This window comes from Salmo trutta, chromosome 16, assembly GCF_901001165.1.
Source record: "Salmo trutta chromosome 16, fSalTru1.1, whole genome shotgun sequence".
NCBI lineage: Eukaryota > Metazoa > Chordata > Actinopteri > Salmoniformes > Salmonidae > Salmo > Salmo trutta.
In genome coordinates, this window is record NC_042972.1 from 55,588,101 (window position 1) to 55,608,100 (window position 20,000).

Here is a 20,000-nt window from a genome sequence, read left to right on the forward strand (position 1 = left end):
TATTTCTGCAGGTGACAACCCCGTTGTAGCTTGAGGAGTAATCCTGTAGCTAAACAAGAATCTTGACACCTTTGTTTCAATGCTGGGCCCTTGCATCTTCCTCATCCCCTCCTTCAAGGTCTGAACCGCACGTTCTGCTAATCCATTTGAAGATGGGTGAAAAGGGGCTGACTTTACATGCTGAATTCCATTTTGTTTCATGAAACTTGTGAATTCAGTGCTTGTAAAACAAGTAGCATTGTCACTAACCAACATTTGAGGCAATCCCATAACACTGAAGCTTTGTTTCAACTTCTCATTCGTAGCTTATGATGTGGACATGTTCATGGGGTAAACATCCATCCACTTTGAACGAGAATTAATCGGCACAAGGAAAAATGTTCCTAGGAAAGGTACAGCGTAGTCCACATGTAGTCGTATCCATGGTTTTTCCGGCCATTCCCATGGATGTAATGGCGTGGTGGGGGGTGACTTCCTGTTACTCTGACAATCTGCAGACCGGCTAACCTCATTTTCAACATCCTCGTCCATCTTTGGCCACCAGACGTATGACCTCGCTAGGCCTTTCATTCTCGACATACCTGGATGCGACTGATGCAACAACTTCTGTAGCATATCCCGCCCTTGTGGTGGAATAACTACTCTTGAACCATACAGAACACATCCATCTCGAACACTCAAGGCCAAGCGGCGAGCGTAGTAAGGCATGATCTGAGGCTCACTGTAGGCCATCCTTTCAGGATAAATTCATGCACTTGAGATAATGTTACATCCTTTGAAGTCCATTGCCTGATTTGTGCTGTGTTCACCGGTGCATCATCCAACACATCGAACATCAAGACCTGGTCATTTTCTTCTTCCTGAATGATGATTTCTGGAACGGGCAGCCTACTCAGAGCATCAGCATTCCCATGGTATCTACCTGGTTTGTAAATGATTCTGTACTCGTAGGCCCTGAGCCACACAGCCCATTGTTGAACTCTTGGAGAGACCATTTGTGGTACTGGTTTTTGTTCATGGAACAGAGAGATCAGAGGCCAGTCACAATAGTGAGTGTTCTCTTGTATAACTACTTGTGGAATCTCTGTATTCCGAATATGACAGCCAGTCCTTCCTTGTCCAGCCGAGAGTACTTTTTCTCCTCTGGTGACAACGTTCTTGACAAGAACCCGATAAGTTTCTCTGCACTATTCTCTATCCGGTGTGATAGCACCGCCCCCACACCATACGATGAGGCATCACACGAAAAGATGAGATCTCTGTCTGCTGAGTAGTGCACTAGCACTTCAGCTGATTGCAGTAACACCTTTGACTTTGTAAAAGGGGTGGCGGTGTAGCCTAGTGGTTAGAGCGTTGGACTAGTAACCAAAAGGTTGTGAGTTCGAATCCCTGAGCTGACAATCTGTTGTTCTGCTCCTGAACAAGACAGTTAACCCACTGTTCCTAGGCTGTCATTGAAAAGAAGAATTTGTTCTTAACTGACTTGCCTAGTTAAATAAAGGTAAAATAAAAAAGTGTCTTTCTGACCATTTCCAGGCCATCACCTTCCTTAACAGTTGATGCAGGAGAGTTGAGAGGTTAGGGGGCAAGTAATTATAATAATTCAGTAAGCCTAGATAGGCTTTCAGCTCTGTTATGTTTGTCGGAGCTGGAGCTTCCACAACAGCCCTCACTTTAGCTTTGACAGTGTGTAACCCCTTGGCATCCACCTTGTGACCCAGGTACTGCACTTCATCAGCTAACATCAGCTAGCAGTACTCCTCTTCAGCCGGAGACCGGCCTACTCCGTCCTCCTCAAAACTTCACCCAAGTTTCTGAGATGTTCCTCCTTCGTGACTCCCGTGACAAGAATGTAGTTGAGGTAAACCGCTGCGTGGGTATCCCCTGCAGAACTCCCTCCATGGTTCTTTGGAAGATAGCTGGTGCAGAAGACACCCCGAAAGGTAAACGTTTATAGCTAAACATCCCTCTGTGGGCGTTTATGGTCAGGTACTTCTGTGAAGCTTTATCATTAGACTTGCTGATATGCGTGACTCATGTCCAGTTTTGTGAACTGTTGCCCTCCGGTTAACGTTGAAAGCAAATCCTCCACTTTAGGTATGGGGTACTGCTCCAGAGAGGAAACTCTATTTACAGTCAGCTTATAGTCACCACATAATCTGATGGAACCATCTGGTTTGAATATGGGAACAACTGGTGCTGGCCACTCCCAGAACTTGACAGGTATAATTATATCCACTGCTAAGAGTCTGTCAATTTCCACATCCACTTTAGGCTTCACGGCACATGGAACTGATCTTGGCCTATAGAATCTGGGAGTAGCATCAGCAGCAACATGAATGGTAGCTTGGACCCCTTTTAATGTCCCTAGCTCTTCTTTAAACACATACTCATGCTTTGAAAGCACCTGCTGCAGTGTCAATGTCTCTGTGGTGACATATTTGATTTCATCCCAGGTCAATTGTATTTCCTCCAACCACCCTCTTCCTAGTAAACTGTGGCCAGCACCTTCCACTAGTAAGTAAGGCAGACTTTTCTTTTGTCCTTGATATTCCACTTGAACATCAGCAACTCCAATCACAGTGATCTTCTCCCCTGTGTACGTTTTCGAGTTTAATGGGGGTGTCTCTCAGTTTAGGCACTTTTTGGGGAGTTTTTCCACTTCCTATAGAATTGAGACCTGTTCATCAGCGTGACACTACATCCTGTGTCTATTTCAAACGGTACCTTAAATCCATTTATTCACATTTCCACAATGAAAGGCTTCGCCTTTTTCATATTCGCCCCCTGTACACTGTACAATGAGGATGCTTGCTCTGCGTCTGCGCACTCACTTTCACTTTCTATCACTTGATTAGAGCGTAGCTAGATCTTCTGGAGGTATTCGGTTTTCTGTCCGTTCTCTTTTCTGCAGCCCATTTTTTTATTTATTGCGGCACGTCCTCGCAATGTGGCCTATTATCCCACATGCATAACACTTTTCATGTTTGAATTTACAGTCAAACGCTGCGTGTTTGCCTTTGCAACTGCGTGTTTGCTGCTGCTCTACGGCTTTCCATTCTTTGAAATTCAGTGCGCTCAGAGCTGATCTCTTTTACTGTATGGCACGCAATTGCGCCCTTTGCCTGCACATCCAGTGCATTTCTGTTCGCGGACTCCATGACCTGGGCCAGTTTGAGTGCATTCTCAAACGTGAGATTAGGCTCTGATAACAAGCGTATTTCTATCCTGTCATCATTAATCCCACACACCAACCGATCGCGAAGCATTTGCGATAATGTAATCCCATAGTTACAGTCCAGTGCTAGTTCTCAAGCCACATATTCCCCCACGGATTCGGTAGGTTTTCTCATACGTGAATGCACCTTGAATCTTTGCACTATCTCACTGGGTTTGGGGTTGAAGTGATTTTTTAATAGATCGACTAGATCTATGAATGATTTTTCTCCTGGTTTATCTGGGCTCAACAGGTTCCTCATTAAGCTGTACGTCTGTGCATCGACAACACTTATGAGTATGGATTTCTGTATAGCGGCATCAGTTATTTTATTAGCAGCAAAAAAAATTTCCATTATTTCACAGTACTCCTCCCATTCCTGATTTTTAGGATCAAATGGTGGTAGCGAGCCTATTGTTGCCAAAGCCATCTTTTCCGATTCTCACTCCCCTCACACAGTCAATAATTTGTCCTACCTGTATTCAGGGAATCAAATCTTCAAACCTTCTTCCACCACTCACTTGAGTCTCACATCCAGTGTAATACGCCAAACACTCCATTGAATTCGTGGCACAAAATTCCAACGCAGTCCTCCATAGTTATCCTTGTCGCCAAATATGAAGTATCCTTAGAGGCTTCTTTGATTGATGACTCATGACACGTAAGTACGGTTAAGTATTTCATTGTAATTGTAACTTTCTGGACTCCTTTACCTGCCTGTTGAACGAGTGGATTACTGAAACATTATCTAATGTACCTGGTTTAAACTTCTTAGGGCTAGCGGGCAGTATCGTGAATTTCTGCCTGACTGATGTGCCCAAAGTTACTGGGCCTGTTACTGTTACTCAGGCCCAGAAGCCAGGATATGCATATAATTGATAGCATTGGATAGAAAACACTCTGAAGTTTCTAAAACTGTTTAAACAATGTATGAGACTATAACAGAAGTGATATGGCAGGCAAAAATCTGAAGGAAATCCAACTAGGGAAAAAAATAACGATTTCATCTCACAGGCTCTTATTTTGGAAACCTATTGGAAACCCATTTAGGTCCGTCACTGCAATTCCTATGGCTTCCACTAAATGTCAACAGTCTTTATTCAAGGTTTCAGGCTTCTTTTTTGAAAAACAAACAAGTATTTGGAGTTTCTGTTGGGAGAGCACCTGGACCAAATCAGTCTTTCAGCGTGCGCTTACATATTTTCTTTTCCTATTGAACATAGTACTTTCTGTGTGAAATATTATAGTTTATTTACAAATTAGACTACCTGAGGATTAAATAGAAACGTTGTTTGACTTGTTTGGACGAAGTTTACCGGTAGCTTTTTGGACTCCTTTGCCTGCCTGTTCAACGAGCGGATTACTGAAATCAATGGTGCCAACTAAACAGACAATTTGGGATATAAAGAAGGATTTTATTGAACAAAACGACCATTCATGTTGTAGCTGGAGCCCTTGGGATTGCAAACAGAGGAAGATCTTCAAAGGTAAGTGATTTATTTAATCGCTATTTGTGATTTTGTGAAGTCTGTGCTGGTTGAAAAATATGTTGATGTGGGGCACTGTCCTCAGATAATCTCATGGTATGCTTTCGCCGTAAAGCCTTTTTGAAATCTGACAACGCAGTTGGATTAACGAGAAGTTAAGCTTTTAAATGATATAAGACACTTGTATGTTCATGAATTGCGCGTCCTCCAATTTCACCAGATGTTGTCGGCTTCTATCCCGCTAGCAGGACACCTAGCCCAAAGAGCTACCTGAAGCTTTCTTAAATCATGGTTATATAGGCAGACATAGGAAACAGCTACTGATAGCAGAAAGCAAATGTCTTGAGTCAATACTGCCATCTATTGGTAAACATAAATATACCAGGTTACTACAGTACCCTTCCCCAAATCTGTGCCTCGACACAATCCTGTCTCGGAGCTCTACGGACAATTCCTTCGACCTCATGTCTTGGTTTTTGATCTGACATGCACTGTCAACTGTGGGACCTTATATAGACAGGTGTGAGCCTTTCCAAATCATATCCAATCAATTGAATTTACCACAGGTGGGCTCCATTCAAGTTTTAGAAATATCTCAAGGGTGATCAATGGAATCAGGATGCACCCGAGCTCAATTTCAAGTCTCATAGCAAAGGATCTGAATATATATAAAAAATAATAATTCTTTCTCTTTATTTTTTAAAACTTTTTATCTTGTTATTTTTTATTTATTTTTTTTAGCCCTTTTTCTCCCCAGTTTTGTGGTATCCTGTCACGCCTGCTCCCGCTCTTCCCTCCTGGCGCTCGAGGGCTGTACTCGCTGTTTCTGTCTTGCTCTTTGTCTGTTCCTAATTAAATTTCAACTCCCCGTACCTGCGTCTCGTCGCCGGCGTCGGTCCTTACAGTATCCAAATGGTAGTTACAGTCTTGTCTCATTGCTGCAACGGGAGAGGCGAAGGTCGAGTGCCAGAATCTCCAGTGGCACAGCTAGCACTGCAATGCAGTGCCTTAGACCACTGCGCCACTCGGGAGGCCCAGGATCTGAATACTTATGTTAATAAGGTATTTCTGTTTTTTATTTTTAATACATAAGCAAAATGTCTAAAAACCTGTCTTCACTTTGTCATTATGGGGTTTTGTGTATCGATTTATGAGGAAATGTTTTCATTTAATCAATTGTAGAATAAGGCTGTAATGTAACAAAATGTCAAAAGGGGAGGGGTCTGAATACTTTCTGAATGCACTGTATTATATAATAATATTGTTATCAAATTTGTATTAATCTTTAAAAAAATATATAAATTGTCTTTTCACTTTCACAATACATTGTAATTTGAAATGTTCAAATTTTATTTAACCTTTTATTTTATCAGGGAGTCGTACTGAGACCAAGGTCTCTTTTATAGGTGAGCCCTGAATTACATAAATGACAGAAAATACAAACATCAAAATATAAATACAAAATGCAAGTAGCAAAACGTTGAATGCAAGCCGCAAAAACACTAACCCTTCCTTTGTCCCCCATACATACAACATCTGTAAGAGTCAAGTATTGAATTTCAAACACAGATTCAACTTCTTTTCTTCTTCTTAAAGATGGGTAACAATAACAAATCAAAAAACATAACCTGGTGCACACCCAGAAAAATGTGTTTTGTGTGGTGGTGCTGACTAACGGCGAATAAACTACAAACTATCAAAATAAAGAAAGTTGCACACTACATATATAAACTCCCAGGAATTTATTGGGTATTTACCAACGTTTTGGCATCACTGTGCCTTCTTCAGGGTAATGTCATGAATACTTGAACCAGGTTATGTAGACAAACAGTGCAATTAGTGCAACCAATGACAATAGACATTGAATATCTAGTTAATAATTATGCTGTAGATGATGTACTAAACCATCCAGACACATCAAAGATACAGTCATCCTTCTGAACTGAGCTGCAGGACAGGAATGAAACTGCTCAGGGATGTTACCATGAGGCCATTCGTGATTTAAAAACAGTTAGAGTTTAATGGCTGTGATGGGAGAAAACTGAGGATGCATCAACAACATTGTAGTGACTCCACAATAATGACTTCAATGACAGAGTGAAAAGAAGAATACAAATATACAGGGCACTAAAGTAATACTGCAACAACAACAAAAACATGGCAAATGAATACAGGAATACACTGTTTGGTCGAAATGCAAAGACTTATGTTTGGAAAATCAAAGCCAAATATGCACAGGAGTTGCATCTTGACAGCGCTTTAAGAATTATAAAAAGAATAATGGACAAATATTGCACAATCCAGGTGTGTAAAGCTCTTACCCAAGAAGACCCACAGATTTAATCACTGCCAATGGTGTTTCAAACATGTATTGACTCAGAGAGCTGAATACTTATGCAATGACTGTATTTGAGTGATTTAATGGGGCTAGGGGGCAGTATTTGCACGGCCGGATAAAAAAACGTACCCAATTTAATCTGGTTACTACTCCTGCCCAGTAACTAGAATATGCATATAATTAGCAGATTTGGACAGAAAAAACTCTAAAGTTTCTAAAACTGTTTGAATGGTGTCTGAGTATAACAAAACTCATATGGCAGGCCAAAACCTGAGAAGATTCCATGCAGGAAGTGGAAATCTGATTTGTGGAATCACCTTCAACACTTTGCCTATGAAACACACCGTGAGTTAGGATTCATTTAGCACTTCCTAAGGCTTCCACTAGATGTCAACAGTCTTTACAAAGTGGTTTGAGTCTTCTCCGGTAAAAACTGATCGAACGAGAGGCCTGGAAAGTTTGTCATAGAGGGAGGGCCATTACTACTATGATGCGCGCGCCCGTGGGTACCCTCTCGTTCCGAAACGTTTAGTAAGACAATGCAATCGTCCGCCTTGAATATTATTGAAGCTCTGATTGAAAAAGGCCCTAAAGATTTATGTTATACAACGTTTGACATGTTTGAACGAACGTAAATATATATTTTTTGCACATTCGTGACGACAAGTCCGGCGCGCCTCGTACATTATGAGTAGCCTTCGGAACGTGCTAACAAGAAGGAGCTATTGGGACATAAATTATTAACTTTTTTGAACAAAACTACATTTGTTGAGGACCTGGGATTCCTTGAAGTGCCTTCTGATGAAGATAATCAAAGGTAAGGGAATATTTACAATAGTATATTTGATTTTAGATGGTTCCAAGATGGCGCTAACTTGTATCGCCTAGCCTATTTCTCTGAGCATAGCACCTCGTTTATTGCAAAGTGTGATTTCCCAGTAAAGTTATTTTTAAATCTGGCAATGTGGTTGCATTCACGAGATGTTAATCTATAATTCTTTGAATGACAATATTATATTTTACCAATGTTTTCGAATAGTAATTTTGTAAATTGTAGCGCTGATTCACCGGAAGCATTTGAGGGAAAATATTTTCTGAACGTCACGCGCCGATGTAAAATGCTGTTTTTATATATAAATATGAACTTTATCGAACAAAAAATGCATGTATTGTGTAACATGATGTCCTAGGAGTGTCATCTGATGAAGATTGTCAAAGGTTAGTGCTGCATTTAGCTGTGTTTTGGGTATTTGTGATGCATGCTAGTTGCTTTGAAAATGGCAGTGTGATTATTTTTGGCAGGGTACTCTCCTAACATAATCTAATGTTTTGCTTTAGCTGTAAAGCGTTCTTGAAATCGGACAACGTGGTTCGATTCAGGAGAGGTGTATCTATAAAATGGTGTAAAATAGTCATATGTTTGAGAAATTGAAGTTATAGCATTTATGAGGTATTTGTATTTCGCGCGACGCGATTCCACTGGCTGTTGACTAGGGTGGGACGCAAACATCCCACGTTGCCAAGACAGGTTAATATCTATACATCTTTAAAAAAAAATTAAGAAATTCTTCCACTTTGACATTAGAGTACTTTGTGTAGATTGTTGACAAAAAAAGTACAATTAAATCCATTTGAATCCCACTTTGTAACACAATAGGAGAAATCCAAGCGGTATGAATACTTTTGCAAGGTACATGTGACTAATAATAACTAGCTTACTAATATTAACAAATGTGGGAGTAATGATTAATAAATGGTGAGCGAACGGTTTGTAAATGCCTTATAAATGGCTTATTAATATGGACCCTTAAAATACAGTTTTACCCTAGGATGTTGCTGCGCACAGCACCAGCAACGTGGTCCCTTGGCCTTCTGGTACCAGTGCTGTGGAAAAGGATGCTAGCAGAGTCAGTTCAGGGGTGAGTGCAGTGGAGGTAAGAATAAAACAGAGAGACACAGATGAACTGCAAGTCCCTAATATGTTGGCTCTATATGTTATAGCAATTAACACTTAGGCGTGACAGACAGAGTGACAGACAGACAGTCAGACAAACAGTGTCATCAGAGGAGCACAAGGAGAAGCATAGATAGACCGACAGCAGTGAAGATGCAGAGACAGCCTGCACAACAGGGAGGCAACAGAGGCACAGTTATAGTGTTGAGTTGTATCTCAAGTGGTGCTTTTACATGTTGTATTTGTCTTAATCATGAGCAGGTTAAAAATAACTGGTTAAAAAAGGAGTAGGACTATGTTGTCCAAGTCTGCCCCTGTACACACACACTCCACTATCATAAATAAAATGTGCAAAGTAGAACCATGTAGGGTTCTTCGGTTTTTCCCAATAGGGAACCCTTTTTGGTGCTAGGTCAAACCCTTTGCAGAGGGTTGTACTTAGAATCCTCTATGTATGGTTCTTCATAAAAAAAACCTGTATATGGTTTTACCTAGAACCCTATATGAACGGTTCTACCGAGAATCCTTTCATCTTTGAAGGTTTCTTCCTAGAACCTTATTAGCCTTTAAAATTAAACTGTTTACGACAATTCTATATATCACAAGGCCTTACTTTGATAGCCTAGTTTTACCCTAACACAGAGGTGTTAGAAAACTCCTGGGTTACAGGTCACATCAGGCCTGCAAGTAATATTATACTAGCTTGCAAAGTGATGTATAATTCCTATTGGGATTCAGCCAGAGTTATGATATCCAACAGTTAGAATTTTTATTCACCCACAACCTGCATTCAGAATGACTGCCAGGGTTAGGAGCATTGGTAAAGGAGACTACCTAAACCCCTAAAACTCATCTCTGGACCTCAGAGCCAGTTCCACTGCATTTTTCAATGTTCCCCTCTAACCAGGGACTGATTTATACCTGGGACAAAAGGTGTGTGCAATTAATTATCAGGTAGAACAGACAACCAGAGTTGAGTACTCCTGACCTAAACCATATGAACTGTAACAGGTGCAACAAACACAATTTTAACTGATTGGATTCGTTTTTAAACATGTCATCTTAAGTCTTATTACATATAGCCTGGAAGAATTATTGGATATAAGAGCAACGTCAACTTACCAACATTATGACGGAGAAGGGGCAGACGGAGCGGTCTTCTGGTCAGGCTTCGTAAACAGGCACATCGCTCACCGCTCCCGAGTATACTACTCGCCAATGTCCAGTCTCTCGACAACAAGGTAGACGAGATTTGAGCGAGGGTTGCCTTCCAGAGAGACATCAGAGATTGTAACATTCTCTGTTTCTCGGAAACATGGCTCTCTCGGGATATGTTGTCGGAATCGGTTCAGCCACTGGGCTTCTCCATGCATCGCGCCGACAGAGATAAACACCTCTCTGGAAAGAGGATGGGTTAGGGTGTATGCTTTATGATTAACAACTCTTGGCGCAATCATAACAACATGCAGGAACTCAAGTCCTTCTGTTCACCCGATCTCGAATTTCTTACAATCAATTGTCGGCCATTCTACCTACCAAGAGAATTCTCGTCAGTTATAGTTACAGCTGTGAACATCCCCTCTCAAGCGAACACCAAGACGGCCCTCAAGGAACTTCACTGGACTCTATGTAAACTGGAAACTATATATCCGGAGGCTGCATTTATTGTAGCTGGGGATTTTAACAAAGCAAATTTGAGAACATTGCTACCTAAAATTTATCAGCATATTGATTGCACGACACGTAGTGCTAATACTCTTGACCACTGCTACTCTAACTTCTGTGATGCATACAAAGCCCTCCCCCGCCCTCCCTTCAGCAAATCCGACCACGATGCCATCTTGCTCATCCCGGCTTATAGGCAGAAACTCAAACAGGATGTATCAGTGACGAGAACCATTCAACGCTGGTCTGACCAATCGGAAGCCACGCTCCAAGATTGTTTTGATCACGCGGACTGGAATATGTCCGATCAGCCTCAGAGGACAATATTGACCTATACGCTAACTCAGTGAGTGCGTTTATAAATAAGTGCATTGGAGACGTTGTACCCACTGTGACCATTAAACCTACCCTAACCAGAAACCGTGGATGGATAGCGGCATTCGCGTAAAACTGAATGCGCGATCCACCGCATTTAACCATGGAAAGAGGTCTGGAGATATGGCTGAATATAAACAGTGTAGTTATTCCCTCCGCAAGGCAATCAAACAAGTGAAATGCCGGTACAGGGACAAGGTGGAGTATCAGTTCAACGGCTGAGACACGAGACGTATGTGGAAGGGTCTACAAGAAATCAAAGACTACAAAAACAAAAACAGCCACGTCACGGATACCAACGTCACGCTTCCAGACAAACTAAACACCTTCTTTGCCCGCTTTGAGGATAATACAGTGCCACCGTCTCGGCTCGCTAACAAAATCTGCCCCCCCCCTCCCCCTCTCCTTCTCAGTGGCTGAAGTGAGTAAAACATTTAAACGTGTTAACCCTCGCAGGCTGCTGGCCCAGACGGCATCCCTAGCCGTGTCCTCAGAGCATGCGCAGACCAGCTGGCTAGTGTGTTTACAGACATATTTAATCACTCCCTATACCAGTCTATTGGCCCCACATGTTTCAAGATGGCTACCATTGTTCCTGAACCCAAGAAGGCAAAGATAACTGAACTAAATGACTACTGCCTCGGAGCACTCACTCCGGTCATCATGAAGTGCTTTGAGAGACTAGTCAAGGATCATATCACCTCCACTTTACCAGCCACCCTAGACCCACTTCAGTTTGGATACCGCACCAACAGGTCCACAGATGACACAATTGCCATCACACTGCACACTGCCCTATCACATCTGGACAAAATTAATACCTATGTGAGAATGCTGTTCATTGATACAGCTCAGCATTCAACACCATAGTTCCCTCCAAGCTCATCATCAAGCTGGAGGCCCTGGGTCTCAACCCCTCCCTGTGCCACTGGGTCCTGGACTTTCTGTCGGGCCGCCCCAGGTGGTGAAGGTAGGAAACAACATCTCCACTTTGCTGACCCTCAACACAGGGGCCCCACAAGGGTGTGTGCTCAGCCCTCTCCTGTACTCCATGTTCACCCACGACTGTGTGGCCACGCACGCCTCCAACTCAATCATCAAGTAGGCAGATGACACAACAGTAATGGGCTTGATAATCAACAAGGACGAAACAGCCTACAGGGAGGAGGTGAGGGTACTCGGAGTGTGGTGTCAGGAAAACAACCTCTCACTCAACATCAACAAAACAAAGGAGATGATCGTGGACTTCAGGAAACAGCAGAGGGAGCACCCCCCTATCCACATCGAAGAGACAGCAGTGGAGAAGGTGGAAAGTTTTAAGTTCCTGGTCGTACACATCATAGACAAACTGAAATGGACCACCCTCACAGACAGTGTAGTGAAGAAGGCGCAACAGCGCCTCTTCAACCTCAGGAGGCTGAAGAAATTTGGCCTGTCACCCAAAACCCTGACTAACTTTTACAGATGCACAATCGAGAGCATCCATCCTGTCAGGCTGTATCACAGCCTGGTACGGCAACTGCACCACCCTCAACCGCAAGGCTCTCCAGAGGGTGGTGCGGTCTGCACAACGCATCACTGGGGGCACACTACCTGCCCTCCATGACACCTACAACACCCGATGTCACAGGAAGGCCAAAAAGATCATCAAGGACAACAACTACCCGAGCCACTGCCTGTTCACACCGCTATCATCCAGAAGGCGAGGTCAGTACAGGTGCATCAAAGCTGGAACTGAGAGATTGAAAAACATTTTCTATCTAAAGGCTGCTGCCTACACTGAGACCCAGTCACTGGACACTTTAATAAATGGATCACTAGTCACTTTAAACAATGCCACTTTAATAATGTTTACATGTCTTACGTTACCCATATCACATGTAAATACTGTATTTTATACCATCTACTGCACCTTGCCTATGCCGCTCGGCCATCGCTCATCCATATATTTATATGTACATATTTTCATTCACCCCTTTAGATTTGTGTGCATTAGGTAGTTGGTGAGGAATTGTTAGATTACTTGTTAGATTTGTGTGGAATAGGTAGTTGTTGGGAATTGTTAGATATTACTTGTTAGATATTACTGCACTGTTGGAACTAGAAGCACAAGCATTTCACTACACTCACATTAACATCTGCTAACCATGTGTATGTGACCAATTCGATTTGATTTGATTTTGTATGTTATTTATCATGATGTAGCATAAGATTAATAAATTAATTAATATAAATCGAAAAAACAAAGACAATCATAAAAAATCAGCAAATATTTTACTCTCTCACTGGCTAATTTGCTGTGTTCCGATTCAGAAGGCTTCTATGTAGAACCTTCTTGTCTTCCAAAGAATCTTACTTGCCTTCCAAAGAATCATCAAATATTTTTTTTCTACAAAAACAGTTCTTATGATGTTAAAGGTTCTAGGTAGAATCCTTTTCCTTACAAAGAACCCTCATCTTCCAAAAAAGGGTTCTTCAGATGAAGACGGTTCTTGGTAGAACCCGTATCCTCCACAAAGAACCCTTTTGTAACTCTTTTTTTTCTTTCTAAGAATCTACCACCGCCACACTGACCACCCCGCATGCACTAGAGATGAGCAATGGGCTGGCTGGGGTTTGGATTTTTTACTTTCTGCGTACTCCACATATTACTCTTCTCGTGTCCGCTTGAGCGAGCATACTTTTACATTTGGTAGCTATACCTCAACATTTCTGCCTTTTGCTCGCTCTATTGTTTGATTTCCTTTTCAAGCAAAACAGAACAAAAATGTTTTTGATAAACCCGATGTCTGAATTTCACAATGAATGGAGATTAGACATCTAGCTGGCAAGTAAGGTATGATTTTGTAAGAGAGAATCCAACAAACAACACCTGCACATGCTGTGTTTGATATAATCATGTGTTACACTACACTACATTTGAGCTACAAACGTAGCTATAAACAAGAGTAGTAGAAGTATCGAAAATGATTCTCACAAATTGAAATAGCATAGTTCTGTCAGTCTTGATTAGTGTAGTAGTACAGGTTGCTAGCTTACTGGATATATGATATGAGATAAAACAATCTTATTACCATGGAAATGAACTTGAAGGGAGTAGAGTATGAAACTGAAGTTACGGGTCACACACAGAATGACAGATACTGTTTTCATTCAAATGAATAAAAAGGCTTTCAGAAATATAGAATTATATTGTTTTCACTCTATAGATAGCTGGTGGTGGGGCTTCAGTGTACTGCCAAGTCACAGAGGCTGCATCCCAAATGGCAATCTACACTCGTAGGTTAAAAAAGGTGCTATCTAGAACCTAAAAGGGTTAACCCTATAGGAGAACCCTTTGAAGAACACTTTTGGTTCCAGGTAGAATCCTACATGAAACTCAAAAAGGTCCTACCTGGAACAAAAGTATTCTCCTATTTGTGTGTGTATTCCCATGGGTCTCTGGTCAAAAGTAGTGACCAATAAAGGGAATGGGATGGAATTTGGGATGCGTACTACAGATACAGGGCAAGGACGTATCCATCCATTCTATTTTGACAATGATCACATAATAAAATAATACACTTTTTTCATTTGCTGAAGAAGAAGGGAGAGCTGGAAATGACATTTAATTACAGAGAGCAAAATAAAGCCCCAAGGAAAAGAGATAAACCAGTTGGGAAAAAAATAGGAAAAAAAGAGAAAAGGCAGTAAACGCGATTTGGCAGTCTAGTGGTGTTGCTGGATTATCATGAAAATGAAAGCGACTGAGTCAGGGAGTATCAGTCAGCAGGGAAATGGAGCCGTGGCAGATAACACATAACCACAGTAAGGGGGGGCGGGGGACGGCGAGAACGAATGAGAGGAGTGTGGGGAATGAGAGAGAGAGCGAGAGAGTGGGAGAGAGAGAAATAGATGGAAGAGAGAGAGAGGTGGAAGAGAACGAGGCAGAGAGGAGTGTAAGGAAGAAAGAGTAGAAAGGGAGAGAGAGAGGTCTAATAAGACATACAAGAGAATATCAAGGGAGAATGCGAGAAAGAAGAGAGAAAGAAAGGCCAAATAAAAACAATGTATGACACAGAGAGATTATGAGAGCATAATAACAGAGAAATGAGGATCTCTTCACCCAATAATGAATAATCTTACTGTAGCTTCTACAGCAGTAATATCTCAAATGCAATTTTAAGGTAGTTCTGGGACTGTGATTTTGGCTGGAGGACTGATAGGCGTAGTCAACAATAATTTATCTGTAAACCATGATAGAATCATTTTAAAGACAGCTGCTTGATCATTAGGTATAATGGCTGGTTGATTTGAAACACATCGTGTACTTTTCATCACTAGAATGAGGAACAAATGAAAAACAGTAGCCTGCTATTTACATATTTTATTGTTGCTTGCATCTGTATAGACGAGCCAGAATGTTTGTTTATGGCTTTCCTTGCCTGCCTTCAGACAGTTATGTACTGTATAAACATGAATTTGAAACAAATAATAAATGTTATCATGTAAATGAATGAATTAATGAATAAGAACAATAAAGCATGTTATCATGCCTGTACAGTAAGATTGAAACCTTCCATTCCATTGCTACTATTCTCTTAGTAGACTGGTTTAACTGTAATATGCAGCATGTGTTGCATAGTACAATATGAGTGTTGCACTGAGGCTTCAACAAGAGAGAAAAATAAATCATGACCCAGGGTACGAGTATGAGCTATAAAATATTCAAAATAGTTTATGGAAAGACAGATGATGTCAATAACTGAGCTCGGTAAAGTAAAAAAGTATGGTTTGTTAGAATAACAATTCCTTCAAAATGAATGAATACATGGTATTGTCTGCATCCCAAATGGAACCATTCCCCATAGTGCACTACTTTGGACCAGGGCCCATAGGGGAATAGGGTGCCATTTAGTACATAGCCATTTGGGATGCCAGTCTTCTCTTCCTTAGAAGGCCAACGGGATCCAAGACACACACACCTAACTCAGAGAGAGAAGACAAAGCTATAACTCCTGTACTGTATTTCTTGTGGCTGACTTGGCCTGTATTGTGTTTTGGCAGTGAGTCAGGAGATAGATATACAGTGTAGACTAAAGGTCTCTTTCTAATAGGACTGGAGGGTTAGTAGACAATTTCCTAGAGCTCTCCTCCTCTTTATACCTTTATACCTACAGTTAACCACTGTCTCCTAATCTCCAAACTGGAGGCACTGGGGTTAAGCACTATCCCTCTAGGCTGGGTAAAGTCCTATTTATTAGGAAGGGAGCAAGTGGTAGAGGTTAATGGTTCACTGTCTCAGGCAAAACCAATGAGTTGTGGCGTTCCGCAGGGGACCGTGCTTGGGTCTCTGCTGTTTTTATTGTATATTAACTAAAGATGAAAGATGCTTGTTCTTGCCGTCTTTTTCTTTATGCAGATGACTCTAGACTTCTGGTGTCTCACAAAAGTAAAACTATGTTGGAGAGCATACTTAGCACAGAGCTTACTAACATTAGCAAATGGCTTGGAGATAATAAGCTATCTCTGCACTTAGGGAAAACTGAAGCAATTATTTTTGGATCCAGACCTAAATTGTGTAGGTTGTCTGAAATCAGAGTGGAGTTAGGGGGTGAGGTGCTGACTTCTAAAACCTCTTTTAGCTACTTGGGATGTATCCTAGAAGGAAGCTTGGGACGTGTGAGCATGGCCAATAAGGTGCTAGGGAAGGTTAATGCCAGGACTAAGTTTTTGGCTAGAAAGTCCAAGCTGCTTGATAAGGACTCCATGAAAGTGCTAGCTACTGCCCTCATTCAATGCCATTTGACTATGCTAGTACTTCCTGGTTTGGGGGCTTATCTAAATTTATGAAGGGGAAACTCCAGATAGCCCAGAATAAGCTGATCAGGGTAGTATTGAAGGTATGTCCACGTACTCACATAGGCAGGAGCTGCTTTCAGGAACTAAACTGGCTGCCTGTTGAGGCTAGGGTGTCCCAGATTAGACTAGGTTTGGTTAACAGGAGTATTTATGGTCCTGTGCCCTGATATCTAAGTGATTACTTTCCTCGTGTTAGGGATGCACACAATCACAGCACCAGATCAGGTGTTGCTGATGTGTGCTTATACAGGTTCAGGAGTAATGCTGCAAAGGTACTTTCTTGTATACTGGAGCCTCAGAATGGAATGAGTTGCTTCTGCCTATAAAAACAACGTCCTCTGGGGGCAGCTTTAAAAATAAAGTAAAAATATGTTTGATGTCTTCTGTGCCCATATGAATAACCCCTATGATGTAACTGGAATGATGAGATAGATGTTCTTCTTCTCTGTTTTTGTTTTATTATTTCACTGCCATACTGTGTTCGATCTTGTCTAGCCATCTTGTCTCAAGAGGACCACAATGGAAATAAGTCCCAGACTTTATTGTGTGTTATCCTTCATGATTTTATTAATGTGCATGTATGGCTTTTTCAAGTTTTATGTGTGCTTGTTTTTTTTAAATGGTTGAATTAATAAAGTAAACTAAAACAAACTTTATACCTTCACAGAACAGCGCAAACTGACTCTAACCAGAATAGAAAGAGGAGTGGGAGGCGCCGGTGTTGACGTTGAGACTGGTGTTTTGTTGGTAGTATTTAATGAAGCTGCCAGTTGAGGACATGTGAGGCATCTGTTTCTCAAACTAGACACTCTAATGTACTTGTCATCTTGCTCAGTTGTGCACTGGGGCCTCCCACTCCTCTTTCTATTCTGGTTAGAGCCAGTTTGTGCTGTTCTGTGAAAGGAGTAGTACACAGCGTTGTACGAGAGCTTCAGTTTCTTGGCAGTTTCTCGCATAGAATAGCCTTCATTTTTCAGAACAAAAATAGACTGACGAGTTTCAGAAGAAAGGTCTTTGTTTCTAGCCATTTTGAGCCTGTAATCAAACCCATAAATGCTGATGCTCCAGATACTCAACTAGTCTAAAGAAGGCCAATTTTATTGCTTCTTTAATCAGGACAACAGTTTTCAGGTGTGCTAACATAATTGCAAAAGGGTTTTCTAATGATCAATTAGCCTTTTAAAATGCTAAACTTGGATTAGCTAACACAATGTGCCATTGGAACACAGGAGTGATGGTTGCTGATAATGGGCATCTGTACGCCTATGTAGATATTCCATTAAAAATCAGCTTTTTCCATCTACAATAGTCATTTACAACTTTAACAATGTCTACACTGTATTTATGATAAATGTTATGTTATTTTAATGGACAATATTTTGTCTTTTCTTTCAAAAACAAGGACATTTATTTTTTTCTTTAAAAAAAATAAATATTTTCACCCCTTTTTACTCCCCAATTTCGTGGTATCCAATTGGTAGTAGTTACAGTGTACGGAGGAAACACCGTACACCTGGTAACCGTGTCAGCGTGCACTGCGCCCGGCCCGCCACAGGAGTCGCTAGACCGCGATGAGACAAGGATATCCCTGCCGGCCAAACCCTCCCCTAACCCGGAAGACGCTGGGCCAATTGTGCGCCGCCCCACGGGCCTCCCGGTCGCGGCCAGCTGCGACAGAGCCTGGACTCGAACCCAGAATCTCTGGTGGCCTTAGACCACTGCGCCACTCGGGAGGCCCCCACAAGGACATTTCTAAGTGACCCCAAACTTTTGAACGGTAGTGTATACTATACTGTAGTACTTACTGTAGTGTTTTTGTGGACTGTATTATGGTGTAGTACCTCCATACTCAATTGGAAAATCTCTGCCCTGTGCAAAATGCAACATTTTCTCTCCTCCGACAAGAGGTGTGTGAAAAGTTTGGGGTCGCACGGTTTGTGAGGTGGGGGTTTGTTATTACACCGATAAATTACATTATCCATCCAGACCTTTACCACCTAGGAAATGTGTGTGACCGGACCTTTTCAAATAGTACTTGAGCACCCCTGATGTCGTATTTAGTATAGTGATTTAGCAGATTGTAGTACGGTACACTGTACTGTCGTGTTTTTGGGGAAATTACTGTAGTATTTGTTAAAGTGTTTTTGTTTTATTAACTTCAACAAAAAAGTGGGGGGCTTTCTCCTTTAGGAAACCTACTGGAGAAATACTGAAAGAGCAAATTTTCCATAACCTGTGGGCAGGTCGGACTGGGTTCTGAACAGAGAGTTCAGAGCTCCTGCTCTTTTTTATAACCATAGGGAACACACTAAATGGTCTATACTTGGCATGTCGCTTTCTAATTTACAGGTGGCATAAATTGGGATATAGGGGAATGGGCAGGGCATTTGCAAATTAAATACTGTAGTATTTACAATAGTTAAAAAAATTGTGTTTTAGCGGACGGTAGTGTTTTTTCTGACATTACTTTGGTATTTACTACAGTGTTTTTTGTATGGATAATACTTTAGTATTTACTATAGTATTCTACAGTATACTACACAATTCTATACTAAGTACTACCCATGATCAAGGGATACTACAATGTGTAGTATAGTATTCCACAGTATACTACAGCATTCTATAGTAAGTACTCTATAGTCAACTTTTAGTATTTTTTTATTACCTCATCAATCAACACAGTAACTCTCCCATCTAGAGATAAGGTCTTCATAAGAGGTTTTGGGGGAATTCAGCATTTCTCTGTGTGTGTGTTCTCAAGGTTTCAGCGTTCTTTCCAACGTAATTATAACTCTAACAGAGAGACGGGTGATGATGATGCTAGAATGCTTTCTTCTACAGTGTGAGAACCTTTCTTTCTTTCTTTCTTTCTTTCTTTCTTTCTTTCTTTCTTTCTTTCTGGAGTAACTTCAGTGACTGATAGAAGATTGCTTACTTCTCGCTGATCTATCTATCTCTCAGATCAGCATGCCCTGCTCGGGTGGCTGTTGGGTGGGTGGACTACGATGTTGTCACTGATGCCGCTCCACCCTGATCAATCACACTGTTTTCAGAGTAGAGAGAGGGAGAGAGGGAGAGAGAGAGAGAGAGGGAGGAGGAGAAGCAAAGGTAGAGCAAGGGAGG

At 41.5% G+C, this 20,000-nt stretch overlaps 1 protein-coding gene and 1 non-coding gene across 2 annotated transcripts in view; both read right to left on the minus strand.

The window, feature by feature from the left end:
- nxph4 (neurexophilin 4) overlaps positions 1-20,000 on the minus strand; it is a 100,671-nt gene that overhangs the window by 22,539 nt on the left and 58,132 nt on the right. The window lies entirely within an intron of this gene.
- On the minus strand, positions 19,050-19,104 carry LOC115151211 (U7 small nuclear RNA). The gene has a single exon (XR_003867229.1). It is a non-coding gene; the product is annotated as a U7 small nuclear RNA (small nuclear RNA).